Below are 11,529 nucleotides of genomic sequence, written 5' to 3' on the forward strand. Positions count from 1 at the left end.
CATGACACGCAGTACTAGAGTGAAAATATTTGAAAAGCAAAGTTTATCAAAACACATGACACGTAGCACTAGAGCGAAAATATTTGAAAAGTAAAGTTTATTGAAACATATGACACGCAGCACTAGAGTGAAAATGTTTGAAAAGCAAAGTTTATTAAACATATGACACGTAGCACTAGAGCGAAAATATTTGAAAAGTAAAGTTTATTGAAACATATGACACGCAGTACTAGAATGAAAATATTTGAAAAGTAAAGTTTATTAAAACATATGACACGCAGTACTAGAGTGAAAATGTTTGAAAAGCAAAGTTTTTTAAACATATGACACGTAGCACTAGAGCGAAAATAATTGAAAAGTAAAGTTTATTGAAACATATGACACGCAGCACTAGAGTGAAAATATTTGAAAAGTAAAGTTTATTGAAACATATGACACGCAGCACTAGTTCATTTTTTGTTCTGTCAATTAGCGAATTTAAGTTTTGGATGTATCTTTTTGTTGTTTATCTAGCCTTTGTATATGTGTACAGTTAACAGCTAGACAATTTATCAGCATATATATCTTTTGAATATTTGTTGCATAATAAGAGCTTGGATATAATTGCAAAACTAAGTTACTTATGCTTATTTTAGAATTTCAGTGATATTAGATTGTTTGTATGTTTTTTCGTAATTATACACAAAACTACACAATGTGCTATCTGTGGTCTGCTTACCACGGGTATCGAAACCCGGTTTCTAGCGTTGTAAGTCCGCAGACATACCGCTGTGTCACTGAGGGGGGAGGGGTTGTGATATTAGAAAGTTCTAGAAACTATGTCCAGAATGTGTCATGGAGATGATACGTGTATTTTAAAGCTAAGCTAAAGAAGGAATGCTGCCTGGCTCTAATTTTTTTATTAAATAAAATAAATTGAATTCACGAAAAGCAACCTTAGGTATACTGAAGATTTATACTTTACATTACGAGAGTTTATTTAGTAATTAAAGACTGTTATGTTGTTTTATTCATTAACATTAAAAATATCGAATAATTATAATTTTCAGTAATGACACACAGTTAAATCAATGCAGTAATTTACTTTAATCTTTACTGTTATGTTTCGATCAATTAAAGAAGAGCTATAAAATACGCTTAATGTTTAACTAGTACGTTTTTGTTCTGGCACAGAGCCAACCAGAGTCTATTTCCTTATCATATCAAAAAGAGTGAAGGAAAATGGATTTCCTTATTGTCTACATATCATATAATGAGCGGGAGATTTTGATGACGTTGCCTCTCTCATCTCGGTTTCTAGAATAAAAACTTTTCATAGTCATAACTTATTTTGCGATTTAATGATTATTTATTTGTAAGTTGATTATATTTGGAGTTTGGTCTGTTTGCTATGAGTTTTTCAAGATTCTTTTATCTGTAATTTGTAACTGAAGAGAAGAAAAACTTACGAAACCTGAGAATGTGTCAATGGCCGAGAACCTGGAAGTTAAAGAAGATGCTTGATTTGGTGCATGCTTTTTTAATACTTTTATAGTTTATAATATTAGAAAAACTCATTGATCTGAGAGTATGACTTTACAATTTGCAAACATATACAAGTTTTAGTTAAAGGGCACCCTGACGATCATATTTCTGGTGTAAACTATGTATGTAGACCAAATCAGCACCCTTGTAGGAGAATTTGAGAACACTTGGGAATTTTTTGGCCCAAGGTTTTCATAATGCCATACTTATCTGTTCCAAGAGTTATGAATCTGATTTATGGTTAGTATAATGACGCTTTATGGTGCTATTTTTTTATTAAGGTGTATCTGGTCACGATTGTCAGAATGTGTAAAAGAACTTGAGTCATTTCATTTAAATCTCTGGTCTAAGTTTAGTATTTGTTGGGCTCCACCAATGGCTCAGCAGTAGGACTGGGGTCTTATAACAATAAAATCTGGTTTCGATACCCACGGTTGGCAGAACATTGATAGTACATTGTGTAACGTATTGCTTAACAACAATCAAATTAAAATACAAGTTGGCAGTCTTTATTATATCACATTGTATGTTTGTTTCGGAAGGTAGCTAGTCAACAGCACTCACCACAAAGTGCTTGTTTGCAGGAATAGGATGCGAATCAAAAACCTACGGATTCATTGTCCGGCACACTACTTTTAAGGCCACATCCGGTCTAACAATATCATATTTAGTAATTTTATGTTCTTGCCTGTTATAACGCTCAGTGTAGAACTGAAAAAACAAAACAAAAAAAACTGAATGAAATAACTCATTTTCTATATAAAATGTACAGAAAATGAGTAATTTCACATAGTGGGATTAATCACATTATTAATGTTATTTTTGCTTGCACTTCCTTTTTGTTATTAGGGATCCTGTAACCAACAAAGTCAGCAATTTTGTACATAAATAATCTAGAATAAGGTTCTTAAAAAACAAACAAACAAATGGAATATGGACCCCATTAGTAACTGTGGGGTTACAATAAACAGAACCATATACAAATTAACTGAAAGAGAGAGAAAGAGCAAAGTACAAAATAATGATGTAATATTTCTATCAGTTTATATATTGCGAATCGGGCTTTGGTGTTTCGTGAAAGATACAGTGATATCGTCAAAAAATTTATACACAATTAAGTAGATATATAAATAAAATCTGAGGTACCCATATGCACAAAGACTCGAACTCAGATCGTTGGATACAAAGACCAGAATGCCCCATGGGATAAAATTTGTTTTTGTGTTATAATTATTTTCAATAATCCTTATCCCGATTTAAAATAAGCTGAATAATGTATATCTGTATTATGAGTTCACTTTAGAGAATTCGAATATTTTGAGAAAACGCAGTTTGGTGTTATATAAATATTAAAATGATCCAGTCAAAATATGTATACGTATTCAAACGCACTCAAATATATATTCTATACATGCATGCGAAAATTTGATTAAAATCATTGGATCAAAAACTCAAAGCGCAAACCTTTACACCCATTAAAAGTATAAATTTTCTTTGCAAAAATCTAGATACTATTATTTCATTTTTCTCAGTACTATATTCATTTTCATTCATATATTGGTCCAATTTAATTCTAACAATGGTAATTGAAACACTTAGTAATAGTTCTGATTATAATCACTAGATGGCACAAAAATCGTTGTCATTAGTATTCTAAAAAGTACCATTTTTTTGCTTAATACAATTTATTTTCTATACTTATATTCATTCGTATTCACTGCAAGCATAAGCAATATATATATATATTATAATTTCAAAACATTATAGAAATGTAACAAGAGTTTTTAGAAAACCACAATATACAGTATTCTTCATTATTAAGTTTTCAAACATAAATTGGTTACGTAATAAAATTACATATATTATTTTTTATTATCGATATCTAAGTACAACAAGAATATAAAGATTTTTTTGAAAGCTAAAGAAGGCATTATATAATTCTATAGTAAAAAGAACAGGTAAAATAAATTTTTTGAAGGTCCCACCGAGATTTGAACTCGGATCGCTGGATTCAAAGTCCAGAGTGCTGACCATTACACCATGGGACCTGAATAAAACTTTCTTAACGTTTTAAATATACTAAGTTTATGAATTTAACTTTTTTTTTTTTTTGATGTGTTGTTATTGGTAGGACTACTATACTACTCAGTTGGTATTATATGATAGATTTAATTGCTCTTATTTCTAACTTTTAATGTTCACAAGGAAAAACTGAAATTATTGCAATGAGGTTTTATGGCTTAGTCTTATGGGGAACATCTGTGGTACAGGTAACCATTGAGTAGCTCTGAGCGTATATCCGAAATAAATAAACATTTCGTGGTAAAGATATGATTTTGTTAAACATGACAAAGCATATGTATATGATTATTAAACTAAAATTTAAATTTCAAAAATGGCGAAGTGGTTGCATTGTTGGATGAGAAAAAAAAATTTAGTTTATGAATTTCAAGTATTTAGAAAGCATGTTAGATCATTTTAGCAGTTAACGTTAAATCCAAAACTACATAACATAAATTTCATAAATAATTAAAATTAACGTTTCATACTTACACAATTTTAAAAACTTTATTGAAGCTGATCATTCATATCTACGTGACACAGTCAGTAATATTAGGGGACTTGAAAACAATGTGTAAATGTAAGTTTGTATTATCAGTAACATATATGTATTCTACGTAATACTGCTCTAATTTAACAACAAGAAAAGCCTTTGCGCGAAATTCAACAACCAAACGTTAATGAAAATCATATGTAAATTTTCCGTGAGATTTATGATCTTTTCATTACGTTTAAATGTTCTGTAATAAAAACACGAATCTATTAATCTCACCTTTTGGTATCATCTCATTCTATATTAATCTTTGTCTTAGTTTAATAAACATTTCAAAGCTGCTGAACATAACAACACAAAACCGAGCACATACAAGTTCACCAAATCTAGTTATAAAAGAATCTATGTGACTATTTGTAATGCTGACACGCTGTGGAATTTAAGAACTTTTACCCAAGTTTGGATTATTATTACTTCAGACTCTGCGCGCATAGTCGCATAAACTTAGGAATTGATGTACCTGTACAACCAGTATCATCGCGAATAAATGATAATTTATGCAAACGCAAGTAAGAACTATATGGTTCAAATGTTTCTCTTATACTTATTATTCTTAGTTAGCTATTTCGGAAAATCTGTAGGATTGTTTGCTTTATACAGTAATGTCCTGAAGTAATAGGACTTTATAATATTTATATAGGAAATGTATTCCTAATGTCGTTTTCTATTCACGTAAATGAGAATGTAATATGACAATTCAAAGAGATTTATTTCACCATGGAAGTTCCTGCTACCACTGTTTCTGTTCTGACTTAAAATAAAACAAAAAGGAATCCTCAATAGCCACGGCACTTAAAATTATTTTAGGCAGGATTAGAGTAAATTCATCTATAAGACCTTTTTTTTCTTTTTAATAGCTATATTTTTGTGCGCCACGTGTGGCACGTGTATACCGATTCAATCTTATTAATCATCAGAATCTTTACCAGCCTACCCTCAAATTGAAATTTTTTAGGCAGGATTAGAGTAAATTAATCTATGAGAACTTGGGTATGGTCAAATAAGCCAATCGAAAGGATTTGACCTTCTGAGTCCAAAACTGTAATTAGATCTCAAATCGGTCAAGAGACGGCGGAGCTATGAGTTAAAAGCTTGTACTTGAAAAAACAACAACAGATAACATATTAGTTCAGATAACTTGGTTGAGTCTTTATACTGGTTTGATTAGTCTACTGTACTACTAATATTAACTTATTGATTTCAGCTTTTGCTACTATAATTACGGCTGAAATACCAACGTCAGGTTCTCTTATTTACCCCCATTGGAAGGACCTTATTTTCTTTCTTCTTTGATTTTATATTTCTTTGAAGAACAGTCACCTTCCCACAACTGTTAGCATGCAGTGAAGGATGATAGAGATGTGGGACATTGTGAGCTTGAACAACTACATATTACTCTTCTAACTTATTCTTATTTTTATTTTTATTACATATTTTATGTCCATTCTTCTTTTTTTAACATGTGAGACTAGCGAACGAAGGTTAAGACTGGTACACGGTGTATCTCCACCACATCGCACATTATAGCCTGTTCCCTAGCGATCCTTTTAATATATACAGTGTTTGTAGTTGTAAGGTTTGTTTTGATAATTAAATTTTTTTCTTTTTTTCCTCACAAGTTTAGTCTTACTGTTTTTAATGCAGTCCTTCCTTTGGATGTTAAAATTTACTTAACTGTTGAAATAATGTTTTAATATACATATTTCATAACATATGTACATAATTGTGCCAAAAGAAGTAGCTCGTTCATTAAGCATGTTCTTCTCTTTTTTCGGAAATCTCATGACGAGAACCATCTGTTCAGTGACTCAGTTGTGCCTGCATACTGAATACCATCTGTTCAGTGATTCAATTGTGCCTGCATACTAAATACCATCTGTTCAGTGCTGCAGTTGTGCCTGCATACTAAATACCATCTTTTCAGTGATTCAGTTGTGCCTGCATACTAAATACCATCTTTTCAGTGATTCAGTTGTGCCTGCATACTGAATACCATCTGTTCAGTGACTCAGTTGTGCCTGCATACTGAATACCATCTGTTCAGTGACTCAATTGTGCCTGCATACTGAATACCATCTGTTCATATGTTTGAGAAAAAAAAACATATTTAAACACGACTGAGGGAAATTCCAATCATCTCAGTTTAAAAAAAAAATTAAAAAACTTAACAAATGACAACTTACGTACTAGTGTTGCTTAATTTATTATATTGTTTATAATTTTCTAACACGCAGACCACTTTTACGTATATCGATAGTGTTATTTAAGAAAAATATGAAATATATATATATATATATGTGTGTGTGTGTGTGTGTGTGTGTAGATCTCAAAGTGGTCATGTTTATGCCTTTTTTTCTGATATCGCCTGTGTCTTGATTAAAGCAAATGAAATACGAAATTTGAAAAACATCTAGAACCACTTTCACTTGCCGAATCACTAAAACTGTACAACTATTCCTCTTTTTTGGAGTATTTTCAGCATTATTGGTTATTTTAAATAATTAAGTTAAGTAATTATTATAAAACACAAAATGAAGATGTTATACATAAGCGTAGATGCACTGTTCTTTTGTTATAAAAATAACTGAATGAAAATAACTCTCTTTCAACGTGTATTTTTTTAGTACATATTTGTTGATGAGCACAAAGTCACACAATGGGCTAACTGTGTTATGCCCACCGCGAGTATGGAAACGCGATTTGAAAGGTGGAAAACCATAAATCTTACCAATGAGCCATCAGATAAATTTGAGGTTGGTGGTCAACGTTGATAGGACTTAAAGAATCTTTTTAGCCTATACTTAACTAAAATCCAGCCAAAACAAAGTCCAAACTTTATTTCTTCAATCTAAATCAATTGCCTCTTAACAAACCATATCTTTATCTGTTATTGCCAGCCCGGCATGGCCAGGTGGTTAGGGCACTCGACTCGCAATCTGCGGGTCGCGGGTTCGAATCCCCGTCATACCAAACATGCTCGACCTTTCAGCCATGGGGACGTTATAATGTGACGGTCAATCCCACTATCCGTTGGTAAAACAGTAGCCCAAGAGTTGGCGGTGGGTGATGATGACTAGCTGCCTTCCTCTAGTGCTAAATTAGGGACGGCTAGCGCAGATAGCCCTCGTGTAGCTTGGCGCGAAATTCAAAACAAACAAACCTGTTATTGCATTTTTTTGTTCACAGTATTCGACTGTTATACGTTAAAAACGTCGATCATGTTTTTCTCATTAGCAAAACTTTTTAATTAATCACGATAAAGGATCGCTCTTGAACGAAACGGTCAAAACTGTAGATTCCACTACTGGTTGCTGGTTCTTTAAACCTAACAATGATCATTTGGTAACAAAATATTTATATTATAGAATCACACGTAGTATATTGGTTTTAGTGAGAAAAGACTATTAGAGTTTATTATTTCTGATCTTACCATTCAATAATAATCTGCAAAAAAAAAAGATAAAACAGTGATATTTATAATAATCAAAACCTATCGTAAGAGTTTCAGTTTATCTTATTTTATACTTCCAGTTGTACAGAATTATTGTGTTTTGTTGAAATTATTTAATGTTTGAAGAAATAATACACGAAATGGATTTCCTGTTTTTATAAAGTTTTTGAAGAGTAAGATTTTCCGATGGATATTAATCATCATTCAAGTGGATAACAAAGTGGAATTAAACTATTTAATATTTATTTTCATCGCCAGGGTAGGATGGTTATATACAGTGAAAACAATATTTGCCATATTTCGTTGGCAAAGTGGCAAGATGAGAATGTTTCCCAGTAGCCAGATAGAATGTGAACAACCAGGGGGTTTTAGCTGCACTCTCTGGACCATTGCCACTTAACCATTTGATTTATATATATATATTAAAGTAGAGCATATTATGGGTCTGCAGGTTTAAGAAAATACGAATGAAGAAATTTTATAGATTATCTTTTTGAGGAGAGGGAGCGTGTGTGAAATTTAACTAAAATTGATTTCAGCAACAGTTTAAATGCAAAACTAGCTTGGAGTTAGGATTCAACTTCAATTGCTATCTTATCTAAAGTAAGATAATCTAAGGAAAAATAATTTACTTTGTGGATAGGAGTATGAGGATCATATTTCAAAACTAGCTTGGAGTTAGGATTCAACTTCAATTGCTATCTTATCTAAAGTAAGATAAACTAAGGAAAAATAATTTACTTTGTGGATAGGAGTATGAGAATCATATTTCAAAGCTAAAGTTTCGCTGAATGAGAGTCTATATTATTAGTCTAGTTGGGTTTTTGACAACAGACGTTACTTGAAACTACAGTCTTAAGAGGATATTGGTTTGTATATTTTTATTATGTGCTATGTTTTATGCTAAACATAATTACGCATAAGAAATTCTAAAAATATGAAAATTGAGCAGCAACTTATTCTGTCCATGCAGTATTAAATGTTGCCGTAATAATAAACATTTAATTAAAATATTATCTAAGTGTCGCTCGGTGGTTATCGTTCCAGGATGTGAATCTCAAATTCATGGTTCGCGGCTTATTACCACAAAAACGCGTTCCGTATTTTGGGAACTTGAATAAACTAAGATAGTAGCGGTCAAATCCCAATAATAAGTCCGATAAGAGTAGCCCGAGAGTTGGCGGTAAGTGCTGTTGATTAGCTGCCTTCCCTCTATTCAGTCAATTTAAAATTATGGACGATTATGCGTACACATGTAGGTTTCACGTCAATTCTGAAACAAAAAACTGTTTTAAGTGATGTTACCCTTATCAGCTATATATCCTAAATGCACTAATGCCTGGTCAGTTCATGACATTAAATTGTAAGTACGTATGTATTGAACATTCATATTAGGGTTTTCTAATCAATTATTTCAGTTTAGAAAAGAAAAAAAGAGGACGAAAAATGTTTAATGTCAGCTTATTATTAACATCAATCGTAATGTTTTGTATTTAAGAAAGTTAACATTTACTAAATGTAAAATACGATTTAATTTTAATTCGATATTTGTAGGTAAACCTCTAATATAGTAAGTTGAGGCTTAATGTTTTAGAGTAGAGTCACTGAGAGTACATAGCATTTTGTTATTAGTTGATTTAAAGTAGAGTCGCTGAGAGTCCGTGGCGTTTTGTTATTACTTCATGCATAATTTGTATCGCTGAAGGTATATTTCGTAAGTTCTAAATTTATTAATGTTAAGCGAAAAAAAAACACACATATCGGAAATATTATGCACATGATACACTATTAAATTAATGCAATTTTTAATATGTGATGATGCTACAATTGTTTTCCCATTAATAATTTCATTAACGCTTACAATCGGGGCATAAAATTTGCTCGTTTTAATTCAAAGCTACACAATATAGCCTATCTGTGCTCTGTTCATCATGTGGAATCGAACCACGCATTTTAGCGTTGTAAATCCGTACACTTACCACTGACCCACTGGCGGACGATACGTACAGAATGATAAACATTAATAATATGCTATTATACCAGAAAAATTTAACACGTTAATTCAGGAAAAATAAATTCACGGAAAAGAAGGAAAAAGAAAATCACAAAAATGAGAAAGACGCATAGATATTATATTATATATGTTATATCATATATGTTATATTTAAACTTAGTAACTTCTTCCAATACTACTCACATATTTTCAGTATATTAATTTACCTGAAACAATATTAAAGTAACGTAGGCATCGCACGTATATTACAGTACAATTTCAAAATGCTAATTTTTTCACCAATACCGGGAAAATATAAGCCGACAAGCTAAGCAAGCGATCTTGTCCAACAACCTATTTTACAGTAAATACGTTAATATAGTTAGTATTAATTCATATTGTTAATGTTTTTTTTCTCTCGGCTATAGATAACCTAATTCGAAAGGTTGAGAATGATATGTAATAGTATTTCTATCATTTAATCTCTGTTCAAGCCCTTCGATGGGTCAACAGTAAGTCTGACGGCTTATAACGCTAAAAATTGGGTTTCGATACTCGCAGTGGGCAGAGCACAGTAACCCATTGTGTAGCTTTGTACATCAAACAAACGAATAAGCTTCTATTCGAAACATTGAATAGAGGGAAGGCAGCTAGCCACCACTACCACCGTCAAGTATTAGGTTACTCTTATCTGACTAAATAGTGAATTCTTAAAGCTTAACTAAGGTTCCAAAGTGCAGAGTACGCATTTGTGACAATGGGACACGAACAGGAGACATTGGAGTCGCGAAGTTCGAACGTACTAACCAATATACGCTATTCCCGACTTAACGTACCACAACAAATTGATTAATATAACTTACATGGTCAAATATTTTTGTCTTTTTTTTTTTTCAACTGATCTAAAACAATGATATTCCATTTTAAACTTATATTCCAACTACAAACCATAAATTAGGTATATTAACAATGTTTGTTAATTAAGATCGGTTATAGGTGAAGGAATGTCACAAGATAACTAATCGTTTAATATAACTATACTGGCTCTTTCCAGAAAATTTCTTTTATTCAATCTCTTTTAGCTGCTGCATCTTCAGTTATTCTTCAGCAATTAAACGTCTTTTGAATACGGAACGTGATCAGTAGAGATTAGTTCATTTGCATATAAAAAATGAAGTACGAAAGCAGTAGAGTTGAATTATCAGGGGTTTATGCACTGAACAATTCACTACAATTGAATTACTTGCTATGCGATAAAAAGAAAAATTTTGTTTCTCCAAGTTACAAAAGGAATTACTATAGCGCCCTCTGCAAACACTGTTTCGTATAACATACCTGCTCTTTGAAATAAAAAAAAACTAATTAATTAAGTTTCCTTCCCATATGCATACTAAAACACTGACATAAATTAAGTTTTAGCTTTCTGTTTCAATCGTTCTTTCTTTTGTACTTTTATTTGTAAAAAACAACGAATGAATTGATATTTGTCATAAAAATATGATCAAATCATTAGCATAAGTCTATCTCAGAAAAAATTCTTCTTTCTGATATCAACCAGTTAAAGCTTTAGTGGACCAGACAAATTCTGTATCTTTCACATTATTGTTGTTAAACATGAATCATTTGATGCATCTACTAGTCAATATATATATATATATAGTTCATACAAGTATGCACAAATCAACCATCTCTTGGATACCTATATTCTATTGTTACCACAGCGGAAGTCACGTGGCGCTGGTAGCGTGCGTGAAGTTTCTCGAATTATTTGGTAAGCTCGAGTGTGATCAAGGGACGCCTCTTTGTTGGTATAAAAGCCTGGCAGCGAAAGCCACCGGAATTAATAAAATATGTGTTTTGTACTCGTCGAGGACGAAGTTATCGAGATTATGAATCGCTGTGATTTATAGCGTGTATTATAAAAGATGTTAAGTTTAAAGTGACAAG

At 31.8% G+C, this 11,529-nt stretch overlaps 1 non-coding gene across 1 annotated transcript; it reads right to left on the reverse strand.

Moving 5' to 3' along the window:
* Nucleotides 1-3,500: 3,500 nt before the first annotated feature.
* Trnaq-uug lies at nt 3,501-3,572 on the reverse strand. Its single transcript has one exon. It is a non-coding gene; the product is annotated as a tRNA-Gln (tRNA).
* Between the last annotated feature and the right edge of the window lie 7,957 nt (nt 3,573-11,529).

The sequence above is a fragment of the Limulus polyphemus genome, unplaced genomic scaffold (genome assembly GCF_000517525.1).
Source record: "Limulus polyphemus unplaced genomic scaffold, Limulus_polyphemus-2.1.2 Scaffold668, whole genome shotgun sequence".
Lineage (NCBI taxonomy): Eukaryota > Metazoa > Arthropoda > Merostomata > Xiphosura > Limulidae > Limulus > Limulus polyphemus.